Source organism: Macaca thibetana, chromosome 7, assembly GCF_024542745.1.
Source record: "Macaca thibetana thibetana isolate TM-01 chromosome 7, ASM2454274v1, whole genome shotgun sequence".
Taxonomy (NCBI): Eukaryota; Metazoa; Chordata; class Mammalia; order Primates; family Cercopithecidae; genus Macaca; species Macaca thibetana.
The window spans coordinates 38,993,178-39,007,795 of record NC_065584.1 but is presented as its reverse complement, the minus strand read 5'-3'; the positions used below and the strand labels follow the sequence as shown (position 1 = coordinate 39,007,795).

At 44.8% G+C, this 14,618-nt stretch overlaps 1 long non-coding RNA gene across 2 annotated transcripts; it reads right to left on the bottom strand.

Moving 5' to 3' along the window:
* Window positions 1-7,161: 7,161 nt before the first annotated feature.
* LOC126958674 (uncharacterized) lies at window positions 7,162-13,777 on the bottom strand. Of its 2 annotated transcripts, none has more exons than XR_007727264.1 (3): window positions 13,603-13,777; window positions 11,349-11,470; window positions 7,162-8,040 (listed from the first exon to the last, which is right to left on the bottom strand). It is a non-coding gene; the product is annotated as an uncharacterized LOC126958674 (long non-coding RNA). The 2 variants fall into 2 exon arrangements; XR_007727263.1 differs by lacking the exon at window positions 13,603-13,777 and adding an exon at window positions 12,742-13,466.
* Window positions 13,778-14,618: the final 841 nt, after the last annotated feature.

The window sequence follows — 14,618 nt, the reverse complement described above, 5'->3', positions numbered from 1 at the left end:
TGAAAACCACCTTATATGTTCTGTTTCAGATGTGTTGGCTTTAATGAATCTGTGTGTCCCCTAACCTTGTCTCGGAACTCATTATATGCCCCAAGGATGCCTCCACAGTGCTCTGAACACTGTAGGGCCTTAGGAAATACTGATGGCTTTGATTGGTTATCCAAAATAAAAAAAAATGTAAGTGATCAAAAAGATGCATAACCAGGAAGAACTATGGAAATGTTCAGCAAAAACTGCGAGAGTGGTTCCAGGTGCTCCCTTCTTGGGGTCAGTGGTATAATGGGTTTTCCTTTCCAGACAGTCCCCTGATAGTCCTAGAATCCCACAGAGACCCATGGAAGGTGGTGTTGGGTGGACAGTGTCCAGCAGGCAAACAAGACTGTAAATGCAAAGCCAGAGAAGCTAAACAATGTTCGCTTTACAACTCCAGGTGATGAGAATGGTATTTATAGACTCAGTGACATGTTTGAAGCTGTGAGTCCCAGAGGCTAATATTTTAAGCTGGATATCCTGAGACCCAGACGTTCTGTTTTTGTTCTCCTCCCCATCCTTCCCTCCTGTAACCCCTGGAACTTTCCATGCAATTTGGACAAAAGCATGAAACCTCTATTGTTTCTCAATCCTTACTAGTGCTAGGGAAGGATTTAAGAACTGCTTCATGGAAGGGTGATTTGTAATGAGTGGAAAACATTCTGAGGCCTTAAAATGACATTTGCCATTGCACCAAAACTTCCATCAGAGAATTTCAAAATTCTAGGCAGAGACAAGGGCCTTTCTGCCGTCAGAGAACTCCAATGGCAAAGGGGCTGGGGGTTGGAAGAGTGAGGCCTTATTTATAGATGAACCTATTTTGGCCAGAGGTTCTGGATTGTCTAGGTCCACCTATTTAAGAACTTTCTTTCTCTTAGGTCCATTTTTATATTGGATAACAATTCCTGAGGCAAATCTATAAACAAAGGGTGGGAACCTAAAACGTTGCTATTTATATAGCCCAGAATAAAATGGGGAAATCAGTGTTTGTCTTCAAAGCAACCTAGAAAGTGCTAGCCAAAGAACAAATTGCAAACAGTACACAAGCATCAGGGAAATCCCATTGATCATCAGAGATGGAAAATAACCATGAGATCATCGCGCTCATCTCCCCCGGGACCTGGACATCCAGGATGCAGCTTCACGGTGTCCCTTCGGAGGGTGTTACAGACATTACCTTTCTCTTGCTTTGCCCTGTGAATCGTGCTCCCGATTAGTCTGCAGTACATCCCCTGAAGACAGGCAGCAACCACAGAACACAGTACCTCGTGCATGGGAATTAAGTCCAGAACATTCTCTACTAGGTGCGTTTTTTGCTGTTTGTAAACAACTCTAGATGTTCATCCATCATTCATTCAACCGTGCTGACTGGTTTCATGCACTAGCCAGACCTGGTCAAACTTAAACATGCACAAAATCCTGTAGTCACTTTAGGCCCAAGTCCAACATTTAGAAGTTATCAACACAGGAAAAAAGTTGTACCTGTTTTCATGCTGAGAAAAGCAGATAGCTAATCTGTACCAGGAAAACAAACAAGAATAATGATCTGAAAATAACTTGGAAGTGTTTGTCTTCACCAAAGGAAGCATAAATAGTAAAACACATACACGTAAGACATGCATGTACACACATATATACATGCACACACATACACACACATATTGTACCCATACATATACACGCACACACATACACACAGTACACACAAATATATATGTGCACACACATGCACACATACACATACTGTACTTACACATATGTACATGCACACACATACACACGTGCACATACTGTGAACACACATATGTATACATGCACACACATGTATACATGCACACACATACACATACTGTACACACACATACACACATATATACATGTACACACATACATGCACATATACATATATTGTATGCACACATATATACATGCACACACATACACACACGTACTGTATTCACACATAATATATGTGCACACACATACTGTAACACACATCTATACATGCACACACATACACATGCTGTACACACATATATATACATCCACACACATATGTACATGTACACATACTGTGTGCACACATATATACTTCCCCACACCAATATACAAACATACACATACTGTACACAGGTATATGCACACATACATATATATACATGCATACACATACTATACACACTTATACATGATACGGTACACGCACATATACATATGCACATGTACTGTACATGCACATAGACATACACACATACATATGTACATGTACACATGTGTGCACATGCATACACATGCTATATACACATATATGCACACATTTACATATGTACATACATATACACACTTTTTTCCTCCTAATTACAAAAATAAATACAGAAAAACACAACTAGAAGACCTGATATTTTATTGTGTTCCTTCAGAATTTTTCTATGAATAGTCAGTCACCTGTATTCTAATGTATCATACATATTATATGTTACATTATGTATCATATCATATATAAATGAAAAGGCATATAGAAGTCTTTTTAGATATACTTAATGAATATATATTTGTATATTTTAATTAAAATTTTACATAACATAATGTTATGAATTTTATTTTTTAATTTCTATCCTAAGGTAACATACTAGTTGTAGAAAGTCAGAAAATGTGTATGAGCAAAAGAAAAAGTGAAAATCATGCATATTCTCAGCATTCAGAAATGAGTACTTTCATTTGCTGTATGCCCCCCTCACTTATTTAAATATACACCCCTAAGTATAAAATGGGAAGCCCCATTACACAGGAGTATGTGTGTAATGGGGTATATGTTCCATAAGTAGGCCAGGGGTATCACCAATGAGCATCTTAAACCACTGTTCCCTCTTTCCCTTGTAGGGCATCCCATGCTATGGTTTCCCAGCCGCAGACCCACTTCTCCCTGTGGAAGGCGACACTACCTGGATGATGAGCCACTGCTCAGCCTTGGGGGTCCATGCTAACTCTCTTGAGTTGCTAGAGGCTTTGTGGAAAGATTTCTAAATTTTAAAATCTTCCTTTAAAGTGCCAAGTCAGGTGGTCTGATAATGGGACTTTACCATAAGCCATAGTTCAGAAAAGACAGTCGATAGCCTAATAAAATTTCCCCTCAGACAGGAAGGGAAAGTAGACAGCTCTGCCCAGCCAGGAGGAGAAGCAGAGGAGAGAGAGGACAAACGTAGCAGGCAGACAAGCATGGCCTTTCCTGCCTCCCTTTCTTGGGATCATATCTCAGGGACTAGTGTGTCAGTAACAAACAGAGGGAATTGGGGAGGGGTCTAAAACAATCTGGGTTAGGGCCCTGCTTTTCTGAGACATAGTTTGAGGAGAATCCAAGTCTCCTGAACTTCTGTGGCACAGATCCAACATGGTACCACAGGATGGTTTAGGAATGACAGAGGGAAGTGACTCAGTGTCCAGGCAAATGGGCGTGAGACAGCCCTCTTATTCTCACAGCTTGCTTAGGCATCTAGGATATGCCTGATTCCTTTACGGCCCCCAGTACAGTAACGCAGAGTGCTAAGAGAAGGCCTGGGGTTGAAGAGGCTAGAGTTCTTCTCAACCTTCCATTCGAAGCCAAAGGAGAAGAAATATAGCCAATACCCTCACTTTCTAATGCTGTTCAATTCCATTCGATGGAGTTCCCACCTGCCTTGAGGAATAAACTCTCTTTCAAGTTTAATTCATTCTATTCCAGTGTGATACACACATTATACACGTCAGATTAAGGTAGATCCTGGGGGACTCCAGAGTTGGGGACAATTCCACAGACACTGTGCCTTTGCCTTGGGCCTTCAGAGCTCCAAGAGGGTTAGCCCGGGCATTGTTCTCTCATCCTATTTCTAATGGTCTTTATCTTCTCCCTGCTCCTCCAGCCCAGCCACATCCTCTTCTCAACCCTCTGTTTCCACCTGCTTCATTCAGCCTCTCTTCCATCCCCTGCTTCTGAGTCTTGGAGTGCTCATGGTAGTAGTCAACCTAGGGCAGACAGGACCAGGCCTTAAGACTGTGGTGAGAAAGTCAGAAAAATGGAACTAGAATGATAATTGGGGTGGAAAATGAATAATAATACCTACTATCATTATTACTATTGTTTCACTTATAATGATTTTTACTATGTGCAGGCACTGGTTTAAGCATTTTACGTGTATAGTATGAGCTCATACACTTGTGTTAACTCATATAATTAACTCGACTCAAAAGCATGAGTTCATACGGCATATGTTACAGCCTATGAGGTAAGTGCAACTATGATCCCACTTTAGAGATGAGGAAACCTAGGCACAGAGAGGTTAAACTGACTTGTCCTGGGTCACTTAGCTGGTACATGGAAGGTAGAACCCCACCACAGCAAGCTGGCTGTAGACCCTCATAGTAAGCCATAGTTGGGGACACCAAACAAGCTAGACCAAGGCAAGTGGCTGCATTTGGTTTGGGAATGCAAGCTGATCCACAGAGGTCCCACAGAATCAGAAACAATCCTTAATAGCTTTTAGGAGATTTGCTAGAAGGCAGGGAGTTTAGAGTGTCTGTGGCTCCTGCTTTGTAACTCTGGAAACTGAAGCCGGGGAGTTAGAGCTACGTGACATGCCTGCAGTTGCAAGAGGTAGCTGCAAGAGAGTGGAATTTGCATCTGCACTGCACACTAGGTGGGGCAGAGCCAACATTCAGGAAGGTGTACATGTCTACACCTGCACAGACTTTTTTCTGGAGGAGGCAGTTGTGGCGAGCCCCCTGCTAGGAATCCAGCCAGGGAAGGCATCCTTTGTCTCGCTCTGGTGGCTTTCAAGCAAAGAGCCCAGTGTGTTTTGCAAGCGTCCATTCATGCGCTTAGTGCCTGAGCTGCACTGACTGGATGACGGGCGTCCCCGCCCAGCAGCCAGGGTCTGTGTCTCCACTTGCAGGCAGGGCCAGCGTGAGGTCAGGATTAACCAGAGAAGCTGTGCTCTGAGGGGCCTGCTGAAGTGACTGGTCCTTGGAAGCACAAAGCGTGGAGCTCCCACAGGCAAAGACCCCAGAGGTTCATCACGAGGGGCCTGTGAGGGGAGCCCGCTATGCTCCTCCCTGTCACAGATGAGGAAACTGAAGGTCAAAATTAAAGCTGGAAAATGATTTCTGGAACCTCAAATCAAGCCTTCTAGCCCTTATTCCAGGTCTGTCTTCCCATATACCATGCTGTTTGGGTGCCTATGCCATTTACAATATCAAGCAGAATGGGGACTTCTTGAGCCTAAATCAGGCTCACCCTGGGGAACAAGTTCAGAGGACCCCATCAGTATCCAGGGCAGAGTATTCATTTGCCCAGTGATGGATGCATTTGGGCTCTGCTTGGAGGTGGGAGAGAATCCTTGTGCACCCTGCAATTGCACTGCTGCTCCGGCCCCAGCCTCTTCACAGTGGGCATAACATTTTCATACATGCTCCCTCCAGTATGTAGTGTCTCTTCTCTTCCAAGCCCTTCTCCTTTCCATGCCCCCTGAAAACTCATCTCCTGTAATGAAACCACAACTATCTCCCTGGAAGAAAAATTACACCACCTCACCCTTTTGCCCTTTTGCTCCTCCTTGGTTCTAAACCTTGTAGTTCTCAACTCAGGGTATCTTGTGAATCCTTGTGTCCTTTATTCTTGGGCATGGCTTCAGCATGGGTGTCCTGCCCTGTATATACTGTCTTACGTGTTGAGGTGTGTTTGTGGTTATTTTGCCCAAGGGAAGACACCATCCGTAGAGTAAGGCACTGACATCATTCCAGTGGCTTCTGGATCTAGCTAGGGCCATGATGGTGTCAGTCCCCATGCCACAGCCAGGTCCTCTTGGGTAGGTGTTACTGCTGTAGGGTAGTACCTTGGGTAGGCCTCTTTGCAGGGCCCCATTGCAGGCTGATAAGATGCCATCTGAGTACATAGAGGACATCTGCAGACTGGCCTTTTTCCCAGCTCTTCCGGCTGTATTCGTCCCCCTGCCCAAATGCTCCACCTCCACCTCCACCTCCACCTCCACAGTGCCATGAATATTGGCTGCTTTTCCCACGCCAGGCTCCGTGCTAAGCACTCGCCATGCTTTATCTCGTTAACCTGCACTACAACTTTAAGAGGTGGATATTTTTATCCACATTTTACAGATAAGGAAAATGAGACTGAGAGAGATAAAAATAACTTGCCCAAGGTTACATAGCTAATAAATGGTGGGGCCTGGATTTGAACCACCACATTCTTAACCACTGAGCTCCATTGCCTCATTCAGTCCATGTCGGCTGGTCCATGGCCCATCCTCAGAGATGCCTGTTTTTGCAAGCACCCCTCAAACCTTCAACAACACCCTTACCTCCTCGATTTACCCTTGTGAGCCCTGAGCCAAATCTGAACCTGTTGAGCTTGATCAAAGAATGGATTGTTATTTGAAAGAGAAAACAAAAGATGAAGATGACTCATTTACACTCGTCTTTGAGCCACTATTTATTGAGAGCCTTCTGTGTCTCTAGCACTGTTCTGTGTCCCACATGAAATAAAACCCCCTGCCCTCACAGAGATTACAGTCTAGTGAATTAATAGTTTGCCTAGTGCTGACAAGCTCTAAGAAGAAAGGCCCATCCAGAAGGAGGAGTGAGCACTCTGGGAAGTAGGGGAGTGGCTGCCTCCCTGCCCTGGCAGCTGAGGGATGACCTGAGGCTTCAGCTTTTCGTGGGGATGGGTTTTGTCCCAAGGCAGAGAGTGCTGGTGAGGCTGTGAGGGTGTGGGGGCACAGAGGTCTCCAAGCCTTCTCATTTCTGCTGGTGGTGATGTGGAGCCCTAAGTCTAGGCAGAGGCAGTCCATCTGGAGCTCCAGCTTCTGTTGCATGAAATGGCCTTGTTGAACACGATAGTGTATAAAGATTATCTCCAATTATCAGTGAGTGAAGGAGCCCTTTACAAAATTTTAATTATTTCCCCTGCCCAAATGCTCCAGGTCCACCTCCACTTTCACAGGATCATAACCAGATTTCCTCTTCTGACTCACATCTTCCCTTCTCCCTCCTCCCTGCCCCTGCCCCCACCCCCTCAAACTGGTTTGGCCTAAGGCCATGCAGAGTAATTTACCTAAACCCAACAAATATAATTAGAAAAGTAAATACGTTAGCCAAAAGAGTTTTATATTGTATTTCAAAATCAAATGTAAGTAATATAAGTACACGATAGGAGGTGCAAAGACTTCCCAATCATCAGGTCCTTTGCATCTATCATCATCTTAAACTAACCCTCACTGCAAACTTGGAATCTAGGCTTTATCATCCCCATTTTGTAAGTTTAAACAAACAAACAAACAAAAAACCCAAGGCTTAAAAAGGTAAAGTAACGTTACCAATGTTACATAAATGTCAAGGTTGAGTTTTTAACCAAAGTATGTCTGACCCCCAAGTCTGTGGTAGTTCTGTCCCCATCTAGTCCCAGGGTAGCCATTTATGCAGAAAAAGTAACCTTGGGCAAACTATTTTACCTTCCACTGCCTCAGTTTCCCATCTGTAAAATGGGCCCAATGCTGATACCTAACTTTCCCCTCAACCTCAGTTCTGTTCTGTTAATCACATGAACTGGTGTCTAGGAAAGGCCACAGAACTTTCAGGTACTGTGAAAATATAGTATTAATCCTACCCTTGAATTTAGAAGTGATTATGGCTTTTCTACCATTTAACCTTGTTGGTGTCCAGTGGTAGATTTCAGTTTAGCATATCTGGTTTATTTTTCACATTCCTGTTCTGAGGGTAGCCTCTGGCTGCTGACTGTAAAATCTGTGTTGCTCTCTTCCCAGGAATTAGCATCTCCTGTTCCACAGCTGTACTTCAGCTGTACCTCAGGCCCCTGATTGCCAAGTTGTAGGTGTTCTATAACGTTCTTTCTTCTGGAATCCCAAGGGAGTAGTCCATATATACTTCTTTCCAGTAGTGAGCTGGTAAGTGTTTAACAGCTGGCTTTCCAATTGCGAATCTGATGTGAATGTTGGTTAATAATTATATCTACAATAATAAGTAAGATAAAAGTGAAACAATGAAGACGCATTTCAGAACTTCGCTGCTTTTTTTCCATATGAGCCACTCTTTTGCTGAATCAGGTAGTAGTTTTCAAAAACTAGAAAAATATTACCTCAATATATTATGATTCACAACGTCACTGCTACAGACACGGCACACTTTTACATCTAATCGTACCGTATTAACATTTTCTCTATCACTGCCTTAAGTCGAGATAATCAACACAACAATAAATCAAGCCCTGAGTATAGAGTGTGCCAATTTCTGTGGTGTAAATATTGTCACCACGGCCAATTTCAAGCTACCAATGTGATGTTACTAACTGTGGAACTGGGAAGAGAGTGGAGAGTCAGAGAGGGGTGAAGTTGAAGTAGGATCTTATAAGAAATGACAAATGAACAAGAAAGTATACCACGCTATAGTCTTCCCGCCATATGTGTAATAGACATAACTCAAGCACATAGATGACAGTAAAGTGTAGTTTAAAAAAATTAGGATCTGATCTGTTGGAAGTATTTATTATCTTTTAAAAATATAATTAATTATATATTTGTATCATTTAATTTTTAACAATGGCTGCATTTAAAAACCAGCTTGCAAAATTCCTGAAAATTTACCAATCAGCTTTCACAAGCCAATGCAAGCTTCAGCACACCACTGTCCCGTTCCTCTTCCCGTTAGTCCAGATGCGTCCCATGCTATCTGATGGCCACACCCTTTGTTAAATAGCTCCAGTTAGTCCTGATCCACGTAAATCAAGAGAACATTAGTCAGTGCTCAGCTTCTCCAAATAAACAACGTCAACAGCTTCAGTCCAGTGGAGTGACTTAATGATCTGTTTCCTTCAATAAACTGTGATTTCTGAACTCAGTTCAGATACCTGAGCGTCGCAGTAAGCTGAGAGTGAGGCCTGGAGGCGTTCATAATGTAATATACTAAGTTTAAACTTGGCAACTGGATGACATTGTGAGAAATGGCTTTTTTTTAGGCTGATTTTGGGAGTTTGGGGTGTTTTTTTAAGAGTTAAGCCAAGGCAAAAAAACAACCCTTGCAACACATCACTTCACAGCGGGTCAGCCTGGGAGAGGCTATTCTGGGATATTCAAGCTAAAGAACCTCTTTTTAAACTCCAGGCAAACTAGAATCAGGATGCAGGGTTTTTATTTCTGTCTGTCATGGATTTACTGTGTAATCTCTGTCCAGTTTGTTCCCTGGGTGGGTCTCACTTTACCTTCTGGAGAAGTCAAGTCAACTGCCTTTACTTAGGGCATTATTCGATTTTTGAATTGTGGAGACTGAAAAAAGATAGTTGCTAGGGTTTATCAGAGGGTTTGGAGTGTCTACTTGAGGTGTTCCTACTCAGTGGAGAGTCAGAGAAGGGTGAAGCTGAAGTAGGATCTTATAAGAAATGACAAATGAACAAGATGTAACAGAGAGGAGGAGGAAGAGGAATAGGAAGGTGAAGGAGGAGTGAGGGCCTCCAAGCAACGTACCATGAAAACGTCGGGCAAGTGGCTAAACTGCATCCAGTGTTCACTTTGCTAAGATGGAGAGTTAGGGCATAAGATGATTTAGTTACAGAAGAAAAGGCAGGCAAGATGGAGCAGGCAGGTGCCTTTTGTCTGGCTTTGACAAGAGAGTTTCCTGGGTAGGGAAGGAATGTGATCAAAGTTATGATTCTAAGACCTGCCTGGAAGATGACCAGGGAGTGGGCAAACTTGGAAGCAAAACCAGCCTCCCAAACACCCATGTAATATGGTGCCCTGGGCCACTGTATAAATAACCTCCCTCCTGTTCATCAGTAGGCTTTGTAGTTCTCAGCCTCTCTCCTCTGTAGAAAGTGTGAGCCAGCACTTTGCATGAAGAAGCATTAGAAGGGATCACTGCATACTTCTCTAATTGTCAAGAATGCATACATGCCATGCATATGAATGATACAGTGGACTTTGGGGACTGGGAAGTGGAGCAGATTGGGAGGGGGGTGAGGGATAAAAGACTACATCTTGGGCACCATGTACACTGCTTGGGTGATGGGAGCACCAAAATCCCAGAAATCACCACTGAAGAACTTCTCCATGTAACCAAAAACCACTCGTACCCCACAAACTATTGACATTGAAAAAAAGAATTCCCACCGTGCCTTAAGCTTATGTCATCTCACTTTTTTTTGTCAGCAGCCTAGAGGGAAGGGGACACAATCCCAATTTTAACACCAGAGCAACTGAAACCTACAGATATTAAACGAGTTGCTCCAGATTACAACTGAGACTGAAACCCATCGCCTGGCCACAAGTCTTGTGCCCTATCTACACCAATCGGTCTCCGGTAAACCTAACTAGCTAGTCAACTTTTCCCATCCATGGGCCATATACCTTTTGAAATAACAAACCATCTGATCTCTAGAAAAACTGAAAGTCCAGTTCCAGTTGTCAGACACACCAAGCTCCAGAGAGTCTCTCCCAAAAGTTCTCTGGAAAGCCCAGGGATTCTGAATTCCAAAGCCAGCCAAATTTGAATTTCCTCTACAAAGAGATAGTCCCTCCTGGTTTAGAACATAACCTTCCTCATTAGGCTGGTTCCATGTTTTGTAATAACTTTTGCTTACACCACAAAATTGTCATAGATTATGAAAACACAAAGGCCTTGGAAAAAAGGCCCAGAGCCCCCTGGAAGTCATTATTTCTTCCTTTAGCAATTGCTGAGTTAAGCACCGTAAATATGGTTCCCATCCTGCTCCCCTTCCCCCGCCCTCCCTGGCCCCCACGATCTGCTGGACATATGTTCAGAAGAAAGCGGGGACGTGGGGGTGGAAGAAGATTCGCATGTCGTGAATCTTGAGCACTGAAAAGAAAAAGTGGGGAGAGGGCGGGGAGTTTGCAGCCCTGGAAATGGAATCTCTGAAGGATTTATTGCCTTTGAGTATCTCACAAGGCTTTATTTTTTTTAATAAAAATCTGTAGCTTATTTTTTTTTTTTTTTTTTTTTTTTTTTTTTTTTTTTTTTTTTGTATAGGGCAGTAAACAAGAGCTCTGAAAGGGGAAGGAAGCCAGGAGAAAGCCAGCTCCATTAGTCACGCAGCAGCATATCCTGTCACAAAGGACCCCAGTTGAGTAATCGCCCAAAATATGCCTGTTATTTTTTTCTGTCAGAAAAAAAAACGGGGCCTGCCAAAATGTACTGTTAAAAAAAAAAAAAAAAAAAAATCTGGTGTCTTAGGCCCAGAGAGGGAAAAGAAAATAAAGAAGAAACCGTCATAACTTCACAGTGCTCTTCAAACCCTCTCCCCAGCTTACCTGGAAAAGAAAAAGCCTTCAGACTCTTCACAGCAACAGAGCCTGCCAGACTTGAGGAAAGAAAGCTACAGCCTTGGGATGGTCCAGGTCTCAGAGTCCTCATAGCTACTTGGTGCCAAGAGCTTAAAAAGAGAAGGGGTGGTCGGGGAGAGTGGAAGGAGGACAGCACGGGGGGAGAGAAAAAATGAACAGAAAGGGACGCAGGATATTGAACAAGTCCTTTGACAAGCTGCAAATAGGTGAGGCATTGCTCACAGGGAGCCCGCAGGAGCCCACACCAGTTCCATGAGTATTGCATGAGCCCAGCAGGGGCCAGTGACCTCCAGCCAATGGCCGAGCCTGCTTCGTAAGCTTTTCTGATGGCCCCAGCAAAACCAGCGCTGTCTCGGGCCTCCACCATGCCCTGTGGGTGTTTGGGCCACAGACTGGACAACAAGGACTTGTGCAGAAGGACATCAGACTCTGGAGAGGTCTGAAACAAGGGGTGGGGAGAGACAGGCTGGTCAGAGCTGCCTGCAACCTCCTGTGTTCTCCTAGATTGGCTTTCCAAAACCCGGCTGACAGGCTCTTGGTAGGAAAACAGGCCCAGCAAACAAAGGTGTACTCAAGCCCAGTTCAGTCACTGCCTCTGTCCCATGTTCTTCGTCTCATGGCTCTCAGGACCAGGACACAAGAGATGGTATGTCCAAGCACAGAACACTCTTGGAAAGCCATCATTTCCCTCCTGCTGACATTCTGACCCACTCAAGGGTTGTCCTGGGGAACAGGCTTTCTGCACTCAGTTGACCAAAAAATAACAGAAGCCTTCGCCTTAAGAAAGAGAGCAGGCCAGGCTCAGTGGCTCACGCCTATAATCTCAGTGCTTTGGGAGGCTGAGGTGGGAGAATTGCTTGAGCCCAGGAGTTCAAGACCAACCTGGGCAATACGATGAGGCCTCGTCTCTACAAAAAACTTAAAAATTAGCCAGGCATGGTCTCAGCTACTCAGGAAGCTGAGGTGGGAGGATTGCTTGAGCCCAGGAGGCTGAGGCTGCAGTGAGCCGTGATCACGCCACTGCACTCCAGCCTGGACAATAAAGCAAAAGATCCTGTCTCAAAAAAGAAGAAAGAGAGCAGAGCCCTACAGAGAAGGAAGAAGGCGGGCACACTGTCGCTTTTCCTCTCAAGCTCCCTGGATCCCTCCTAGAGGAGAGACCCGCAGACCTGCCTGCACTCCGCAGGAGCCAGCTGGGGGAAGACCCTTTCCAGGGACGCATCCCTGGAGGTGCTCTAATGTTTGGCTGTTTGGCCATTCTGGGCCAAGAAGACTCCTTCCGTAGCCCAGGACCATGAGTCTCCCTGATGATTGCTGCAGAAAGGCCCGATTTTCAGGGCCCTACCTAGCCCTTCAATACCTTTGAGCCGCCCATCTTGTCTGAGCCACAGTCCTAAAGCCAGTCCTGAGCTTCAAGACCCATGTTGGCCCTGGCCACTGCTTCCCCTGGGAGAGCTGACTGGCTTCCTGCAGAGAGCTGGCCTGCAAGTTGGAAGGGCATATTCTCCTCCCAGCTTCCTGGCTAAATTGCTGTGGAATTTCAGGTCACTCCAGTGAACTTTCTGTGACTATTTTTTCCTCCCTTCAAGATTTATCAACTATTAATTAGAACCTCTAGATGCCTGCAATGTGGAGGTCCTGAGAATTCAATACAGAATAATACAAATGCAGTTCTTCCTGTGAAGCCTGGACAACCTTTCCCTTCCTTCTGCACTCCTTTCTTCCTTCCCTCTTTCCTTCCTTCCTTCCTTCCTTCCTTCCTTCCTTCCTTCCTTCCTTCTTTCCTTCCTTCCTTCCTTCCTTCCTTCCTTCCTTCCTTCCTTCCTTCCTTCCTTCCTTCCTTCCTTCTTTCTTGAGTTTCCTGATGCCAGCTCCTCAGATGGTGAGCTAGGGGTGGGAAGGTTGTGGTGGGGGTGATTATAAATATAATAAGAAATAAATCCACACACTGCAAAAACCCTATGTTAATACTATTAATAGTATTTCCAAATTGCTTACAGGTAGAAGACAGTTCCTTAGCAACATGATCATAATGAGAATTCCACAAGGGCATCTGGAATTTACTCTGTCAGACATTCCAGCTTATCAGGAAATGAAAAGGACCAAGACCATCATATAATGTGCAGACTATGCTAATGCCTATCACTAGCGTATATCAGACCCCAGTTACAGGATTGACCCGTGGGACTCCCCTTGTCTCAGCTTTAATCACATGAAGTACCTGAGGCCTGTTGTCCTCCTCAGGGTTCAACGCCTTCTTGCGGCCAAGTCCTTCATATAATTCAAGAGTTGAAATCACTGTCAACACAGCCCTTTGACTAATGTTCCGGGGTGACAGGCCTGGCACGTGAACACATGAGTAATGCTATTATCCCCCAAATCACAGGTGAGTGAGGTCTCTGGAGGTGTCCACCCCCACATGAATTTCCCTTTGCGGTAGCAGTAACATCTGAGTCACTAAGCATGGGGCCACAATTTAGGCTCACCCCCTCCCCTTCCTGTGCCCAAAAGGGGGCTGAAGGCGGGTCTTCATAGCAGAAAAAGCTTCACTTCCTCCGAGCTCCAGACAACACATCTCAGCTGTGTTGGGCCTTACAAGGCTGCGGTCAACAAGCACCCAGGTGATGAGGTCTTTCTCAGCCTGTTGTTCTCTTGTTAGCCCTTTGATGTTTCAAAGCTGACGAGGTCAGCATCTTCCAGGCTGCAGGAAACATGCCTGCCAGGCATACCTTTCAAGCAGCTGATTAATATGTCATGTGGTCTCTGGTCAGAGGAGAGTGTAAGGGCTGTTGAAATGACTCTCTAGCTCAGCTCCCATGTCTTTGGGAAATACTACCCTATCAACAAGAGGCCTCCAGCTGAAGAGTAAAGACACAGATCTGAAAGGGTAAAGTTCTAGCATCCAACAAACCATTATACATCCTAAATGAAGTGAGAAATGGTAGGCTCTTCACCTGCCAGGGCCTGGGGGGGCCTGTATCCCAGGACTGCTTAGGAATCCAAGCCTAGCACTGTTTATCCATGATGCTGATGAGAAGCCTGTGAGACAGGGAGCCTTGTTGGGTCTCCGAAGTCCACTTGCTGGCCTGTTACTTGGCACCATCAGATCTACTCTAGGGATGGTGTAACTAGAGCCTTTGAGCATATGAAAAGTTTGTGGCCTGACAAAGCACTTACTGACCAAGGAAAATCAACTTCAGGTGCAGCAGGAAAGGTCTGGTACCCAGAATGTCTGGG